The sequence below is a fragment of the Trachypithecus francoisi genome, unplaced genomic scaffold (genome assembly GCF_009764315.1).
Source record: "Trachypithecus francoisi isolate TF-2019V2 unplaced genomic scaffold, Tfra_2.0 Lachesis_group9, whole genome shotgun sequence".
NCBI lineage: Eukaryota > Metazoa > Chordata > Mammalia > Primates > Cercopithecidae > Trachypithecus > Trachypithecus francoisi.
Genome location: NW_022681474.1, coordinates 62,500,188 through 62,519,167, shown reverse-complemented (window position 1 = coordinate 62,519,167; position 18,980 = coordinate 62,500,188). Strand labels below are relative to the sequence as shown.

The following is an 18,980-nucleotide window of genomic DNA, read 5'->3' as shown; positions in this document are numbered from 1 at the left end:
CCCCCGGGGGTCAGACACCTGTCTGTTCCCTCTAAATTGGTAACGAAATGGCCAGGACATCAACATGATCTACCCCAGGAAGTTCACTTGATGATGCTCCAGCTTCACTGTACGAGATCCCCTCTGGAGTGAAGCGCAGAGATCCAGGCTGCTGACTTATGTTTCTTCCTTCCCTCTTGTCTTTCAAGAATGCTGCCCTCGTCACTGAGGTGTTGAGGAAGGTTAAGAAGGTGGAGTTTCTGGCCGGGTGCAGTGGCTCATGCCTGTAATCCCAGCACTTTGGGAGGCCGAGGCAGGCGGATCACTTGGGGTCAGGAGTTTGAGACCAGCCTGGCCAACATGGTGAAACCCCGTCTCTATTAAAAGACACAAAAAGTAGCCAGGCGTGGTGGTGGGCGCCTGTAATCCCAGCTACTGGGGGGAGGGGCTGAAGAAGGAGAATCTCTTGAACCCGGGAGGTGGAAGTTGCAGTGAGCCGAGATTGCACCACTGCACTCCAGCCTAGGTGACAAGGGTGAAACTCCATCTCAAAAAAATAAAATAAAATAAAAGGCAAGGGGGAGTTCCTACTCTTCCTTTGCCCTCAGACTAACCATCACTCAATGGGGTTCAAAGTTTGTGAGTGTTGTCCTGAGAATACACAATGTTCATCTCTTGGTGTGAGGCTAATTGAACAGAAACACAATGGTTGGTATTACTTAGAAAATTGGGAAATGAACAGAGAAGAAAATGCTGGTAAAAGTGTAAGGTTTGGGACAGAGTAGAAAAAATGAATTGAATTAGTTAGGGTAATTTTAGATGCTGTAAAAATAGAAACTGTTAAATTTTAATGGCTTCACACAATAGAAATTTATTTCTAGCTTTTGAGCAGTTTGATGCAGGTATTTTTGGTTGACCCAAGACTTGCCACAGTGTAGCAATCGGGACACTAGTTTTATTTATTTATTTTTTTTTGAGAGGGAGTCTTGCTCTGTTGTCCAGGCTGGAGTGCAGTGGCGTGATCTTGGTTCACTGGAGCCTCCTCCTCCCAGGTTCAAGCGATTCTCCTGCCTCAGCCTCCTGAGTAGCTGGGACTACAGGCGTGTACCACCAAGCCCAGCTAATTTTTTGCGTTTTTAGTAGAGATGGAGTTTCACTGTGTTAGCCCCATGCCAGATGGCTAGTCTCCATCTCCTGACCTTGTGATCTGCCTGCCTTGGCCTCCCAAAGTGCTGGGGTTATAGGTGTGAGCCACCACACCTGGCTGAGATACTTGGTTCTTTTCATCTTGTGGTCTGAGGGCCTTGGAGAAGGAGAGGGTATGGAGAAGGCATCCCCAGTTCCCGAATGCCTGGACTGGAAGTGGCATAGACCATTTCCACTCCCATTCCCATTCCAGTTCTTTATTGATGTTTAACAAATCACCCCCAACTTGGTGTGTTACAGCAATGACAACTTTTGTTTTCCCCATGAATTTGCAATTTGGGCAGGGCTTGGTGGGGACTGCTTGCTTCTGTTCCACTTGGTATCTCCTAGGATTGCTTGAAGGCTGGGGGTGGAGGTATCAGACAACTTACCACCACCTCCCCTTCACCTCAAAGGCTGGTGTCTCCTTGTGTGTCAACTGTGGCCATAGCCAGAACACCCACAGTTGGACTTTCCATGTGGCTGCTGGGCTGCCTCACACCTTGGTGGCTGGGTTCCAAGAGTATCCCAACAGGCCTGGATGGAAGCTGTATCACCTTTTGTGACTTGGCCTGATAAGCCTCACAAGCTTACCCAGATTGAAGGGGAGAGAACATAGAGCCCACGGCTTATTACAGGAGTGCAACATCATATTATAAAACAATATGAAGTGGGAATTACTGGTGTGGTCCACTATAGGGAATCTGCCACAATTCCTTTGGTGAGAACTAGTCATATGAGGCCACCCAGATGCAAGATTAGTTAGACCATATAGCCGTAGCTGGGCAGCCACTTCAGAGTGGCAGTGATGGCAGGAAAGCCTATTTTGGTTGTAGCACATGACCTCTGACTCATGCAATAAGGAGTTTTTTTACTTCATGAATGGGTCCATTGTAACGCTCACTGGTCAAATGGAGACATCTGCAAAGATGCTTTGTAGGGTGTTGGCAGAGATACCAGCACCATGCTGTGAGCTCTTGAGTCTCTGTTTGAAGGGAAAGTGTGACCACATGGTTCCCAGACAGTGTTCTGATGTTCCGACACTCTTTTAACACATCCCAGTGGAAGTGGACCAGGCCAGGCCGACCTTAGGCTCAGCTTCACAGCCGCAGAAATGTAGCAAGGCAGACAGACACTCTGTCATGGGCTCTGTCCTCACCAGCCATTTTCTTGTCACATCCTCTGATCTTCTCATTTATAGAGCTTCTCTGACTTCCTGTGGAAGTAAAGCGTTTCAGTGATAAAAGTATAACACTCTAGAACATTCGTTCATCCATTTAGTTAACAAATTTAATGAGCACTTACTATGTGCCAGGCACTGTGCTGGGCACTAGAGAGACACTGTGAATTCGACCAGAAGGACAGTGTTCCCATGCTGCAGGAGCTGTGCCTGGTTCACCCGCAGTTCGGCACGGGGTATGCTGTAATGCCTAAAGACAAGGTGGCTAGGCAACAGACAGTCTAGTGACTTCCACAGTATACTGGTGGCTGCAGCAATTAACCTAATTAAACTGCCTAACTGGTAAACTCATGCTCCTTGTGTCAGATGGGAAAATCACCAATGATGAAAGATGAAATGATGGAGACATTCTTCATATACTTATCTGGGGCAATTAATTATAACAGTCTGGAATAGCATTTGTGCCTTGGAATACACAGGCAGCTGATGAAATTATGTATGTACTGCTGCAACTAATTTGCATTTAATTGTAATCGGCATTCATTTAGGGTCCTGGCAGCTGAGCTGCACACTGTGTCACCCAGACACTTCAGCAGATCACAAAGTTACCCTATGAGTGTTTCAGGGATGCCGACTGCATTTGTAACATGTGGCATTTTGGCATACAAGAATCGTCTTTCTTCAAAAAAGAGACGAACCATGAAAGAAATGTCACAATTGGGAATGGAGAAAATTGCTGGGTGCTTTTGGAAAATACTTCTCCCCATCTACCCTTGAAAATAAAATCCCAGACCGTCTTTTATCCTTCCTTTCAGCTGTAGCAGTAGAACGAAAGCATGTTTTTCTAAATTGGCAGGGAATGAGTGGTAATTAAACAAAGGACACATCAAATGTGGGACAACTTCATAGGAAGAGCTTAACAGAAAGAATAAAGAAAAAAGAAGCCCAAACCCTTGATGGTTTTGATGCCTGTCAAGGGAGAAGGCTTCATTGGCCATTTTGGGGAGATGAATCCTTGTTTTTCAGGAAGTTGGAAGCCATCCTATAATTAAGTGTATAAGTTGGGGCCACAGAACTAAAAGACTAAAAAATTATTCATACGCAGGGCTTCTGTGTTCAACTGTATGCTGTCCCTTTTGAAGGACTTATCTTGGACAGTTCTAGGCTTACCTTGACTTTCATTTCTCAGAGCATTGCTTGGAATTTCTCCATAGACATGAAGGCTTTTTATTTTTATTTTTATTTTAGTATTTTAGCTCTAAAATAATTTAGAAACATGTCTGAGGACTAGGATAGATATGCAAGCTGAATCTAATATAGGTGTGTGATCATTTGGATGTTTGTCCCCTCCAAACCTCGTGTTGAAATGTGATCCCCAGAGTTGGAGGTGGGGCCTGGTGGGAGGTGTTTTGGTTGTGGGGGCAGATCCCTCACATGGTGCCTTCCCCGGACTAATGAGTGAGTTCTGGCTCTGTTAGTTCACTTGAGAGCTGGTTGTTTAAAAGATCCTGGCATCTCCTCCCCTGTCTCTTACTCCCTTTCTTGCCATGTGACATACCTGCTCCCGCTTCACCTTCTGCCATGAGTGAAAGCTTTTTGAGGCCTCAGCAGAAGCTGAGCAGATGCTGGTGCCATGCTTATACAGCCTGCAGAACCGTGAGGCAAATAAACCTCTTTTCCTTATAAACTGCTCAGTCTCTGGTATTCTTTCATAGCAATGCAAAAAGGACCAACACTGTGTGTGTGTTTTCCATATGTGCGTGTTTGTAATAATAAGAGACGTGTCACAATGCAATGAATTATATCATTAATGTCAGTAAGTTTATGTGGATTTTAAGTTGGCTCAGAAGGCATTTCTTGAAGAGTGCTACTCAACTTGTTCAAAAGATATTGCCATTGCCAGAAGATGCTTGTGGCCTAACACTTCCCTTGTTTTATTTGGCCATGGAATCCTTTCTTTACATATCTTTATTAACACCCTTGTAACCGCCATTCCTCAAAACATCCTTTGGGAAATGCTGAACCACAGCAATCACAAAGAAAAAGAATTAAAAGCAGGGACTTGAGCAGATATTGTACACCCATGTTTATAGCTAAATTATTCACAACGTCAAAAGTTAGAAATAACTCAAATGTTCATTGATGAATGAATGAATAAATATAAGATGGTATATATGTACATTAGAATATTTTTCAGTCTTACAAAGGAATGAAATTCTGATACATGTTGCAACATGGATGGACCTCAAAAACGTGCTTATCTAAATATAGCAGACACAAAAGGATAAATATCATGTGATTCCACTTATATGAGGTACCTAGAGTAGTCAAATTCATAGAGACAGAAAGTAGAATGGTGATTTATAGGCACTGGGGTGACGGAGGAATGGAAAGTTGTTTAATGGGTAGAGTTTCCATATTGGATGAAAAAGTTATCGACTGGCTTGTGAAGTGGTTGTACAACATTGTGAATGTACTTAATGCCATTAAATCGTGCACTTAAAAATGTTTAAAGCGGCAAAGTTTGTGTGCTGTGTGTTTTTCCATAATTTAAAAAAAAAAAAAAGAAGAGAAAAAGGAGTAATTAGAGAACAAGAATGAAGTAATGGAGATTAAAACTAGCATGGTGGCTCACTCCTGTAATCCCAGCACTTTGGGAGGCCAAGACAGGCAGATCACTTGAGATCAGGAGTCTGAAACCAGCCTGGTCAACATGGTGAAACCCTGTCTCTACTAAAAATACAAAAAAATTAGCTGGGCATGGTGGTGTGCACCTGTAATCCCAGCTACTTGGGAGGTTGAGGCAAGAGAATCCCTTGAACCCAGGAGGTGGAGGTTGCAGTGAGCCAAGATTGCATTACTCCACTCCAGCCTGGGCAATAGAGTGAGACTCTGTCACAAACAAACAAACAAACACCCCAAAACTAGAATATCTCCTCTTACAGCATTTTATTACAAAGGTTAGAAGAGAAGATAAGGAAATGGATTTTTTTTAAAAAAAGAGAAATGGAAAATAGAAAATGAAAAACTGGAAAATCAGAAGTCAGATGAAGAAGTCCAAGATCTGATGGACAGGAATTCCAGAAACAGGAAATGAGAAAACAGAGTGCACAGAATTATTAAAAGATTAATACAAGAAAACTTCCCAGAGCTGACGGACACAAGTGTCTAGATTGAAATGGCCCATAATGTGCTGAGAACATATCAAAGACTGAAAATACTCCTACATAGAGACATGGCATCATGGAACCTGTGATGATGGAATGACCTTAAAAGATTCCAGAAATCAGCCTTATATATGAAGGATTAGGAATAAGAATGGTACTGGATTTTCCAATAGCAACACCATGAGCCACAAGGCAATGGACCAAAGCCTTCCATATGCAAAGGGAAAATAATTTCCAACCTAAAATTATTATTATTATTTTTTTGAGACAGAATTTCACTCTTGTTGCCCACGCTGGAGAGCAATGGTGTGATCTCGGCTCACAACAACCTCCACCTCCTGGGTTCAAGCGATTCTTCTGCCTCAGCTTCCCGAGTAGCTGGGATTAGAGGCATGCAACACCACGCCTGGCTGATTTTGTATTTTTAGTAGAGACAGGGTTTCTCCATGTTGGTCAGTCTGGTCTCGAACTCATGACCTCAGGTGATCCGCCCACCTCGGCCTCCCAAAGTGCTAGGATTATAGGCATGAGCCACTGTGCCTGGCCCCAAACTAAAATTCTATGCTTAGCTGAAAGACTGATAAGGAAATGCTGGTAATCTTGTTGCAGTCAGCACTAAATTCATGTAAGATTATTTGTTCTTTAAGGCTCTGCTCTGCAGGCTAGTCAGTGTGAGGATGTTTGCTATCAAACACTTTTTCAAAGCATTTTTAATTCATCTGTTCTTTCATTCAGTACTTAAGAGAGGTTGTGTAGTAGCAGAGAAGGAATTCAGAGAACTGTCTCGACTTCCTTTTGCCATTGTCTTATTTTTGAGCCTGTGTATTCTAGATCTTGTGACTTCTTGTTTCTTGGTTTAATCTCTCATTTGGCAAGATCATATCCTCCAACAGCTGTAGAGAAATGGAAAATATGAGTACCTACACATCAATAAATGTATTTAGTCTATAATTAAATTTGACAGTAAATTAAGAAACATAGGATCCCAAAACAGAGGAGCCCAAGAATGACAGCCGTAACTGTCTTGTTCTTTATTGGCCAGTTTGCCCCATGCGGGCATCCCAGAGCCTGTAGGCTTTGAGCAAGCGAGATCCTTGAACATCATTGAAGTCTGGGAGGGAAGGCAGAAGCAGACCCTCCAAGGGATCTGGTCATGTGGGGCCAGGGCATGGGATCTATAGTTCTTCATGCTTCAGCTCCCACCATGGTAGATGCCAGGAAAGAAGCTGAGTCTGCTGGAGAGGAAGCAACAGCCAGGGTACTAGGCTCTGCACTGAGCGCCCGGCTGAGAGCCTCGGGGGTGGAGAGTGGACAGGAGAGAGGGCTTAACAAAAACTGGGGTGGTGCAATCAAGTTTATTTCACTTCCCCCTCCCAAACAAACCTACCCTCTGAGAAGTAACCATGTTCAACAGCTTAGCTCAGAAATATTAACATCTCTGATTGTTGGTCAGGAAGCACGATGCCATTTCTATCGTTTTCATCTGAACAAAGTCAAACAAGACCTCTCTCTCTTCAGGGCAAACAACCTTGACAGATGGGTTTCCTGGGCAACTGTAGGCACCTTGAGTATTTTCTTCAGTGCAGTTACCTCTGTACCTGACACTCAGTCAATGTTGCTTGAGTGGACCAGTGAATGACTGTCCAGCATCAATACATTCCTGTTGATTTGTTAGATGAGGAGACCATAAGGAAAAAAAAAAGTCACATTATGTGGATCAGTTGTTCTCAAACTTGAGCATGCACAAGCATCACGTGGGGAAGATTGTGAAAACTGCAGGCCTTGGTTTCCAGTGTTCAAGTTTCCAATTCTGTTGATCTGGGGTGGAGAGGAGAATTTGCGTTTTTTAAAACAACATCTCAGGTGAGTCTGGTGCAGGTGGTGTGGGGACTACATTAAGAGAAACAATGCTGAAAGTGCTAGTCATTTGTGGCGTGTTGCCTTAGGGATGTGAATTGTAGAAAAAACCATGTTTTATGTTTACTCCCAGCAAGAGCCACACCTACAGGACACAGCTGCAGATACCACATTTGTCTTCCTATCCACATGATATTGGAGAGAACTTGCTACTGAAAAAGGAACTTGACCACTATTGCAACAAATGACTTGTCAATCCACAGGGTGAGCTATCCACACAGTGTGGGCTGAGATGTGCCAAAGTCTTATTTCACTCCCAAATATCTCTCATCTTATAGCATTTCACCCCACAGGAACTTACTTTGTGCCAGGCACTGTGTTCAGTTCTGGAGACAACAGGTGTTTCAGAAATGGAAGTCTTGAGTCAGGCAGGATGATGCACACCTCAAGTTCCAGCTACTTGGGAAGCTAAGCCTGGAGGATCACTTGAGCCCAGAAGTTCGAGGCCAGCCTGGGCAACATAATAAGATCCTGTCTCTAAAAAATAAAAAATAAGAAAAAGATATAAAGGTTTTTAAAATCTTTTACCGCATCTGTACTTTCTTTGGGCAAAAATGCAACCATGTTCCCTGTGAATCCGGTAGCAAGACCAGTGAGCATGAAGTCATCTATGGTGAGTGGATGAAGGGTAGTAGAAGGTGTGAACCAGAAAAAACTGCTTTTCTTAACCGACCTCAGTGAAACTGTGTGGAGAACCCATGTTTTCTAAGATCGTATGCTTTGAGAAACTTTGCTGTTTGGTTCGCTTCAATGGGAACGGGAGGGGCAAAGCCTCATGGGTCACTTTGACATAGAGAAGCAGCCTTGGTTTCCAAACCAGGCGATAAGAAGTTTGAACACAACATTCCACAGTTCTCTTAACTTTGCTGTTTCTAAGGAAACATGACCCTGAGTCCAAGTCTTAGACTTGCTGGTTATTAGACTGTGATGTTCCCAATAGAATCTAAAAAGAAAAAAAAAAGTTTGTGATGGGATGTGGCCAAGGCCACATAAATTTACAACGTGCCTCCCAGGCCATCCCACAGCTGCAGAAGGATGGGCAACCTCTTCCTTTTGAACAATTATTGCTTTCCTACCTAATGGCGAACTTCTTTCCCAATGACTCCCTCGGCCCCACTTCACTCTTCTTCCTCCTGAATGATTGCTGCGTACCTAGTTTCTAAACTGCCTGTTCTTCGTGGCAGCATCCAATATAGAGTTGTTCCATCTTCTCTAGCTCCTCTTAAAAATCATTCTGCAAAAGCCCAAAACCCATAACAAGTCCCCTGCAACCCTGTCTTAATGACATGCCTCACAATTTCTGTGGTGTTCCATCACCCTTGTTGTAGCAAGTTAACAAACCTATTTTTTTTTTTTTTGGCCACAAGTACGTTCTTAGTAATCCTCACTTGATGGACTTTATCAAAGGGTAGAGGTTGGCAAAGATAGGACTCTTCTCCTTCCAGAGGTGTATGTTTTGCAACCAGATCTCTGAGAAGAATTAATAGTAACAAGCCCCGAGTTGCCCTGTTTGCCAGCCTTTGTGGTGTAACTACCCAATGTTCTGGTCAATTTCAAGCTATCAGCATGATGCCATTTTGAACACAGAGTTGGGAAGAGATGCACTCAATCAGCTTTTGGGGGTCTTTACAAATTGGATCCAGCAAACCACTTACCAACTTTTCTCCCCACCTTACCCACTTTTCTCAAACAAGAACTTCTTTTTCTCATTGAGTTTTCCAGATTTGTTTCTCCAGAGAGTAGCTTATGATCTTGTATCCCTCTGAATTTGAGCAAGGAATCTAGCGCTAAGCTGACGTATAAGAAGGTTCCGAGGAATGTCATGACAAATAGGAATCACTGACACAGATCCTGCACGTAAAAACTGATGAATGGGAAACGGCCCAGAGATTCAAAGACTAGCAGACGTCCATTCATATAGTTACCGTTGGTTGCCTCTTGGAAGGTGGTTTCAATGGCTAGGACTGAAGCCTCATGGTTTCATCCTAGAGAAGAGATACACACCCTCTTAGGTATCAACATGGGCTCATCTTGCTTTGGCCCAGGCTTAATGAAAGCCTTCAGAAAGACCTGTTTTTTTTTTGTTTGTTTGTTTTTGTTTTTTAAGTCATACAAAGAAAATTATCTTTGTGGGATATACGTGAAGTAATTATAGATAACAGTCCACGATCTGGCAGCTACAAGTTCAGCCACTTGGCTGAGAAATGAATTCCCTATCTGCTACTTCAAGACCTCATTATGTGCTCACGCTGACAAATTGGTAACGAAAAGACTTAAAAAGTTTCTGAGAGCAAAGCAGCTCCTTTCTTAGCTTGACTGGCCCACAGAGAGGGCCCTTGGGAGCAGAGAACTAAATTCAATGCAAACTTCAAACAAGATTACCAGTGGCTTCTCATCCTCTTGGAAGTTTGAGAATGTGTAAACTGTACAAAGCCAACAGACAAAGATGGAAACACCATAATTGCAGGGGTGGGGAAAAGAAAATGGTTTAAGCTAGGCTAAGAAGGTTGGTATTATTTTTCTAAAGAGGCATAAGTTCCTTTGACAAGAATACAAAGGAAATGGATCTTACTTTCAGTTCCACACTTTACTCAGTAAACTCGTGTAGTATCTTTCTTGTGCTGGAGAAATCAGAATGAAACTCTCTGTCTACTGAGGGAGATGGGTATAGGAGGCAGTTACTCACTTCTTTGCTGTCACATCCAGTCATAGGCTTTTCTCTGAAATCTGCATTTCCCAGATAGCCTTAGCAACAGGCATTGGTCCCTGTTTAAGGCCGTGGGGACACTGGCTTGAGATTGGAGGATGGGTATTGGGTAGATGGCTGGAGAATCATTCCCACCTCTCTTTGCTTCAGGTGGTATTCCGGTGGTCCTAGTTCTGCTGGACCAGATCCAGCCAGGGAGCCTTGACTGCTGGGCTCTGGTAACAGCTTATGTTTTACCTTTGTTCTTCTAGGCCTGTGACTGTTAGCAGCTTCCTAGTGTAGCTAAAATCTGAGATGCCCCCTTATCTCTTCTTTGGTTTATTCACTCTCTTAACACCTTTGTAACTGGCTTATTGCATTAAATTTCTCCTGCTGAACTACCCAGAAGGGCTTTATTTTATTGACCATAGCCTGAAAAATACAAAAAACAAATAAATAGTTATAAATGTAAGATGCTGCTGCTATAAATAGCGCCTGTACAAGGCCCTCTGGTGACACAGATGGTGGCGCTCTCTCTCTCTTACTTGCGGGGACAAAGAAAGCTCTCCTTGAATGGAAAATTTGAGCTGCATCTCCAAGAACGAGTAGAAAATCCCAAGGGGGTGGGGAGGAAGTATTCCAGACATTTACCAGAAGTAGGGCAATGTGACAAAATATGAAGTTTTAAAGGAATGGCAAATATTCACCAATCATTGAATAATGGGTCAAATACAAAACAAGTAGACTACTTGGGGCTTAGATATTCAGATTTCAGTTTTTATGCCTGCCGGCATCACTCATACCACAGAAGCCTCAAATTCCCCTGGACTTGGAGAATGGGAGGGATCACCTGAAAATCACCGGAAAACTTAGGCCTCTGTCCTCCTTCTCTACCAATGCAAAGGGCTATTTATTAGCAATCTCTGGAGAAACTTTGAACAATGTATTTACATATGACACTTATGTTATTTAAAGTCTTTAAACTGCAAGACACTCTATTGTTGGAAACCAGATTGTCATCTTCTGGAAGATTCACTTCTTACTTACCTCTCTTCTGCAAGAGTGAAGGGTCAGGAAGACAGTTCTGAAGACACTGATGAACAAACTGCAGCCAGGGCTTGGAAAGGGCCCAGAGAACATCTGTTTAGTCTTTTTCTTTTGGTAGTGACACAAATGGTGTCTAAGACTTAATCATCACCCCTTCCTAAAATACACACATATGGGAAGCAATGGTGGCCTTTCTGCTCTGAGGAGGGTTCACAGCTTTCAGTTTGGAGCTGAAGACACCACCACACACACCATTCTCATTCAAGCAGAATGACTTGCTTGCCTTCAAAGATGATATTTCCATTTCTACGCTTTAGTGCATCTTTCTGTAGTAGCAAAGAATGGTGTATTTGCAAAGATGCTCCTTGTTCATGTGTCACTTAATGCTCTCGCAAGACCCCGTGATGAGCTGGCACAAATGGAAAGAGTTCAGTTACTTGCCCAGGAATCTCCAATAGACGGGAGGGATTGGAGATAATCAAACCAGGGATTGCACCCAGGTCTCTATTTTTGGCAGGGACATTTTCTGCCACTCCATAGCCCTTGTTGGGATAGCCACTCTTGTTGCAAATTCATACCCTGTGAGAGTTCCAGGGCCAACACTCCATCAAAAACACAAGAGCTGTCAGGTTGGCCCCGTGACATTTCTCTCTCTCTCTCTCTTTCTTTCTCTCTCTTTCTCTCTCTCTCGTCTACTTTTCGGAGACAATGTTCAAGGAGAGATGTTCACCCCAAGACAATGCCTCCAGGACTTTGCTTTCTCACCAGCAACCACCTGACCCCACAGAGAAATGCCCTTCTGACCCCTACTGGCTATGATGGAGCATACACCAAGCAGAGAGAATTCTTTCTGAGCTGATTTCAGAGTCTTCTCCAAAACACTCTCCAACAATGATTGGACAAGAAGGTTAAACACAGAGAACGTTGACTCAGTCCTGATTAAACAGGCTGAAAAGACAGAAACAAATAATCACCCAGTATGTAGCAATAATGGAGCAACAAAGTAAATATGAAGGCAGAGGCTTGCTATCAATATTTAACTAGAAGATTAATATACAGAGAATGCACTTCCAAGAATACCAAGGTGACCAAGGAGGCAGAAATGACTCAGTTATGATACATTGTCACAGTCAGGGAAGAAGAAAGGGTTTTCTGCATTGTTTAACTTAGTGTTATAAACACAACTGAGGCAATCAGGGTGATTAACAGGGAAATGATGATGAGTGATAATGCCAGACTTATTAGCATAAAGTATTTGTTGACAGAAACCGATAGGGAACAAGTTGTAAATTCTGGCAAAGAATTCCTTCCTAAGAGATTCCTGTACATCACAGTCTTGCATATCGAGACTGTTCTAAGGCTTTTTTTTTTTGGTCCTTTATTTGCTCGATGAGACCAAATGTCTCAAGAATCACTTCTTTACATCTTGGGGTAAAGTTTCTAACCATAATGTGCCCTGATATTCATTTGTACAAACAAATATATTTCTTAGTCTACTGCTATTCAACCATTTCTTAGAATGGGGGCATTATTAAAGTATTGAATATGCAAAATTTTTCCATGGGTAAGTAAATTCGGGGAATTCTGGATTAAAGTGTACTTTAGCATATCAAAATGGCTTTAGCGTGGTGAGATACACTGAGATTCTTCAAGAGGGATGTAGTTGTATATGGCATTTTCCATAAACATTAGTCTATTTCATCGTCTCTATTGAAATATCTTAAATAACCAAGATTCCTTAGGAGGCTCTTGAGGAAGGACTTTTCTTTCCTGATTCTTTTCTTCAATCGGTCCAGTCCATTGCTGGGTTTCCTCTACACCATCTTGCCCACACTTCCTTCATGTATGAAGTGAGATGGTCACCAGCTGGTTTTCTGAAAATCTTCATGCGAGAGGAGGTGAAAATGCCCTGTAGTATCATCCGGAGACCCTATCCTTGAGTGTGCTAGGAAGGACCATATACTCCTGAGTCTTCTCTGACAGCAATCATCCCCCCCAATATCTTCTTCTCTTTCCTATTAGAACAGCATGCAGACACATTGGCACCAAATACATAAAAGTCATTGCTCCTCAACAGGAAATGACACATTTTCAGTCCCACTGGAATTGCATCATATTTTGATACTATTTCCTGAAGAGCTAATGATATGTGAACCTCTAAGACTACAGGAACTTATATGTTCCCATCTCCATTTCCATGATTTAATATTACAAGATTCCTGCATTTTCCTTCTTGTCCCCTCTGAAATCCTATTCTTCCCTCCACTCTGTGTCTCACTAACAACTCCTCCTGGAGCTGCACAGAAATAGAGGCCATTAGTCTTTGAGACAAGGCTGAGTACAAAAGAGAGTTGAAACAAGTGGCAGTGAATTTCAGGAGTCAGGTTTCTCTGGAAGGAGCCAGGTTTCATTCCTGCCTTGGCCATTATGTGTTTATTTGGGTGAACTTGGTTAGGTGGTTACCACTTTTGTGTTTTCTCTGTCAAAAAGAGATCATGGCACCCAAGCAGCACAATAAAATGAGCAAAAGCCACAAAAATGTTAGGCCACAAAATAGTGAAAAATGACTGCCACAGACATTCATAATTTTTTAAAATTTTATTTCAAAGTGACTACATTTATTCTTTCTTTGATAGTGAAAGACCTGGTACAGGTCAATTTTTTTATAATAAACTTCAGGGGATGGTATATATTCAAGTGGAAATGAATGGACAGCATGGCTGTGAGTCAGCTTTAGTCAAGTTGTATATATTCAGATTGAAATGGGCAACTGTCTAATTGTACTTAAGGAGAGAGGGGCACCAAGGCACCTTTACCTCTTCCTTGCGTCTTGGTAAGTGTTTGCTTGACCTTGGCTTAGGAAGGAGCCTGTCCTGCCGAGGGACAGTAAGGATCAGCTCAAAATGATTCTTCCAATGAAAAGCCACAGAGAAGAGATCAATGAAGAATATCAAAGATCTGTAGTCTTTCTTTGCCTTAAAGAAGCCTATGGGTTAGGCTTAGGACAAGACAAAAGAAAAAAAAGGAAGCTGATCCCACTACTGGGTATCTACCCAGAGGAAAAGAAGCCATTAACGCCCATCAATCAATGAGTGGATATAGAAAAATGTGGTAGATAGATAGATATAGATATATAAATAGCTATACCATAGAATACTACTCAGTCATAAAGAGGAATGAAATGATGGCCTTCACAACAACCTGGATGGGACTGGAGACTATTATTCTAAGTGAAGTAACCCAGAATGGAAAACCAAGCACAGTATGTTCTCACTCGTAAGTGGGAGCTAAGCTATGAGGACGCAAAGGCATAAGAATGATACAGTGGACTTTGGGGACTTGAGGGAGAGGGTGGGAAGGGGGTGAGGGATAAAAGACTACACATTGGGTACAGTGTACACTGCTCAGGTGACGGGTGCACCAAAATGAGAAATCACCACTAAAGAACTTACTCATGTAACCAAACACCTGTTCCCCCAAAACCCAACGGAAATTAAAGAAGCAAACAAACAAACAAATAAATACATAAAAATACTCTTTAAAAAAAAGGTGAATTGCTGGGTACCAAAAAATGGGAGGAGTTTTTAGTTTGGGACCTGGAAGGTCAGAAAAGAAGAGAGTAAGAATCCCTGGTATAGCTGGTTAGGGGAGACAGAGAGCATGAACCTAGAGTCATACTGTCAATTCTTCAATCCTGCGTCTGCCACATGCAGACCGGGCAATCTCCTTCATACTCCTTAACCTCCTTGTGCCTCCGTTTCATACTTTGCAAGTGGTGATAATGACGATTATCTCTAGCCTGTGGGCTTGTCGTAAGGATGAAATAATACATGCATGTGAAGTGCTTAAAATAGTACCAGGCACATGGCAAGGTCTTAAATAGCAATTATATTATCAATACTAAATAAATATCAGCTATTTTAGGGCTAGATATAATATTATCAATACTAAATAAATATTGTGCCTGCTCTCGGACTCCAGGGGTTGGATTGGGAAGGAGTGAAGGGTGGAAAATGCAAGAAAGAAGAGAAAATGTTCTAAGTGCCTTAGCAGAGTAGCATGAAGTGCCTTGTGGTTCCAGGGCTTTCTTGAGAAGCCCATGAAGATGTCTCCCATGTTGGAAATAGTGGCATAAGGTGTAGGGGATGGATCATGCAGTTCTGCTTTCAGTTATTTGATAGTGATGTGGCTTTTAATAACTCCTCTGTCAACTCCCTACTGCCCTATTCCACAACACACGCATTTTTACTTATGGACTTTAAGTAAAACTCTGCTATAAAAAATGACCTGTGTGCATGGCTACTTGGGGGGATTAAATAAAAAGTGCTGTGTTCTCTATCTGGGCGGTGTTGCCTGTTTAGTTGTGATGGGGTAAGAAGAGATCAGGTACTGGACGTGAGGCTCCAGAGACATGGAGAATTCAGAGGAAGCAACATCACAAAGAGAGGCATCCTAGAGAAACTCAGGAGAGACTTGGGCGTGGAGGATGCGGAGAATTTCACTGTACGTGGGATGGGGGCTCTTGGAACTCCTAATGAGAGCCTCAAGGAGGGGAGATTCTTTAAAAGTGGGGATTTGGTTGACACAGGTTCTAGCTTCTTCCTGGAAACTGTGTTCCTAGTTCTTAGCCCAGCTGTGAGACTAGGTCCTCTCATTGGCGGCTGCCATAATTCACAGACATTCTTGCCTCTTAGTCAACTTGCTCCTTCAAATCCTGCCTACTCTCGGTCCCCAGTCTCATGGCCCATCTGCTACCAGTACTACACCTGTCTGTCAATTCCACCCGGAAATGCCTCTGTGCTTGTCCTGTTTCTCCACATCAACCTCCACTGGAGCTCGAGACCCACATTCCCCACATTCTCGCTGCCTGCCCGCTCTCACAGCTAGGCAGGAGACAGATGCAAACAGTTACTTAAATCAGCATATCATTAATATCTTAATCAGTACAGAATGGCACAAGAAAAGGGGCTCTTTTTTTTTTTGAGCTGGAGTCTCGCTCTGTTGCACAGGCTGGAGGGCAGTGGTGCGATCTCAACTTACTGCAGCCTCCACCTCCTGGATTCAAGAGATTCTCCTGCCTCAGCCTCCTGAATAGCTGCGATTACAGGCACTCACCACCACGCTCAGTTAATTTTTGAATTTTCAGTAGAGATGGGGTTTCACCATGTTGGCCAGGCTGGTCTCAAACTCCTGACCTCAAGTGATCCATCTGTCTCGGCCTCCCAAAGTGCTGGGATTACAGGTGTGAGCCACTGCACCCGGCCTCAAGAACAGGGCCTTTTAAAGAGAGTAACAGGGGACCAAGTTTAAGTTGAGGGGTCAGTCAGTGAAGACCTCTAAGAGGAAAAGATATTTAAATTGCAACCTGAATAATTAATAGGGGAAAACTGGGTGAATGGGACACGGGAGAGCTAACTAAGAAAGGAAATCATAGGCAGTGTTTTTGACTCTTTTAAGGTATTGAAAGATCAGTGTATCTGGACCTCAGCAAGCACGGTGTAAAATGGCCTGAGGTGAAATGAAAGAGATACGGAGCCCTGTCATTATTTATTAACGTAGGTCTACTGTAGTATCTATAAGGCCTCAGATCGCACAGAACTTATAGACCACAGGTTTCAGTTACCTAGGCTGTGTAACAAACTACCTCCAAACTTAGTGGATTAACACAAGAATGATGTATTATTTCTAGCAATTGAATAGGTTGACTGCACCCACGGGCTAGTTCTGCTCCATGTAAGGTAGCTGACATCACTCATGTGGCTTCATTTATCTGAGATCTGCCTTGGGGCTATAAGGTTCAAGCTGGTCTCTTGTCTTCTAGGGTCCCTGGCTGCATGATCTCTCACTGTCCATTCATCTTGCTGGAGCTTCTTTTTTTTTTTTTTTGAGACAGAATCTCGCTCTGTCGCCCAGGCTTGAGGGCAGTGGTGCGATCTCGGCTCACTGCAACTTCCGCCACCCAGATTCAAGTGATTCTCCTGCCTCAGCCTCCTGAGTGGCTGGGATGACAGGGGTGCGCCATCACACTTGACACATTTTTGTAGTTTTAGTGGAGATGGGGTTTCACTATGTTGGCCAGGCTGATCTTGAACTCCTGAGCTCAAGTGATCCACCTGCATTGGCCTCCCAAAGTGCTGGGATTACAGGTGTGAACCACCACGCCTGGCCTTGCTGGAGCTTCTTTACAGCATGGTGACTGCCGTCCTAAGGACAGTGCCCATGTGTAAAGTGCTTATTAAGCAGCCACTTGGTGTCAGTTGGCCAAGCCCAGAGTCAAGGTGGGAAGAGAACACACAAGGGCACAGAGACCAGGAAGTACGGCTCACTGGGGACCACTAGACCCGGGTACAGTGACCAGGTTTCATTCAAAAAGCAATGGGAAATCTGAATATTTTAAAGCAGAGGGATGATGATACAATTCACATTTTGAAAAGTAAAAAGTGAAATGAGAGAATATTTTATTGCTATACCACATTCACTATGCCTAAAATTGCCCTTGTTTTCTTTCCCCCCAAATTAGCTTTTCTCTTTAAAAAATTTTTTTAAAGACAGGGTCTCACTACGTTGGCCAGGTTAACCTCGAACTCCTGGCCTCAAGTGATCCTCCCACCTCAGCCTCCTGAATGGCTGGAATTACAGAAGTGAGCCACTGCACCCAGCTAGCTTCTGCTTTTGTTGTTCTTTTTAGAATGGCTGATGCTGCCATACTTCTGGTCAACCAAACTGAGAAGCAAGCATCATCTTGAAGTCTTCTTGCCTCCATTGCCTTCTAATGTCTTCATGTTTCACCTCCATGTGTGCTCCCTGGAGCTCAGAATAACAGCCTCAAGTGATTGTAACACAGCCTGACAAATTGGCTGTTATGCGTTAGGAGGTGGACTTTACCTTGTGATTTTGTAACAAGAATACTTTGCACTTGCAGATTCCCCTGCATCTACTCTTTTGTTTCTCATGGTCACCAATCAGTTTCCAAACTTTTTCCTAATAGACATCCTTGTCTTTTTCTCCTAACTCTACATGCACCCCTATCAAACTACTACCAATGTAATCTTTCTAATCAATCCAAGTAATTCCTCTGCCAACATCTCCACTATATCTCCATTGGAACAGATGAAAGTACTTTTTAGGCATGAAGGAGGTGTTCATGATAGGCTAATTCAATTCTGCCTTTATTTGAGGGAGATTTTAAGACCTGCAGAAGTTACATGACTCATCCAATGTTGTACCTGTAGCAGAGTCAGAATTTGTACCCAGCTTATTTATTTATTTATTTATTTAGACAGAGTCTTGCTCTGTTGCCCAGGCTTGAGTGCAGCAGCACCATCATAGCTCACTGCACTGTGAACTACTCCTGAGTAGCTGGGACCACAGACACACACCATCACCCCTGGCTAATCTTTTTACATTTTTGCGAGACAAGGTCTCACTATGTTCCCCAGGCTGGTCTTGAACTCTTGGCCTCAAGAGATCCTTCTTCTTTGGCATCTTAAATCATTGAGATTACAGGTGTGAGCCACTGTGCCTGACTGGAACCCAGCTCTTCTGACTTCAAGTCTAGATTTTTATTTATTTTTATTTATTTTTTTTGAGACGGAGTCTCACTCTGTCACCCAGGCTGGAGTGCAATGGTGCAGTCTCGGCTCACCACAACCTCCATCTCCTGGGTTCAAGAGATTCTCTTGCCTCAGCCTCCTGAGTAGCTGGGATTACAGGCATATGCCACCACGATCAGCAAATTTTTGTATTTTTAATAGAGACAGGGTTTCACCATGTTGGCCAGGCTGGTCTCGAATTCCTGACTTCAGGTGATCCGTCTGCC

The 18,980-nt window shown here is 43.1% G+C and overlaps 2 long non-coding RNA genes across 3 annotated transcripts; one reads left to right on the top strand and one right to left on the bottom strand.

The window, feature by feature from the left end:
* Window positions 1-6,536: 6,536 nt before the first annotated feature.
* On the bottom strand, window positions 6,537-11,907 carry LOC117082469. Of its 2 annotated transcripts, none has more exons than XR_004436623.1 (3): window positions 11,162-11,907; window positions 7,730-7,905; window positions 6,537-7,329 (listed from the first exon to the last, which is right to left on the bottom strand). It is a non-coding gene; the product is annotated as an uncharacterized LOC117082469 (long non-coding RNA). The 2 variants fall into 2 exon arrangements; XR_004436624.1 differs by lacking the exon at window positions 11,162-11,907 and adding an exon at window positions 10,115-10,983.
* Window positions 7,232-7,905, top strand: LOC117082468. Its single transcript, XR_004436622.1, has 3 exons — window positions 7,232-7,374; window positions 7,502-7,632; window positions 7,722-7,905. It is a non-coding gene; the product is annotated as an uncharacterized LOC117082468 (long non-coding RNA).
* Window positions 11,908-18,980: the final 7,073 nt, after the last annotated feature.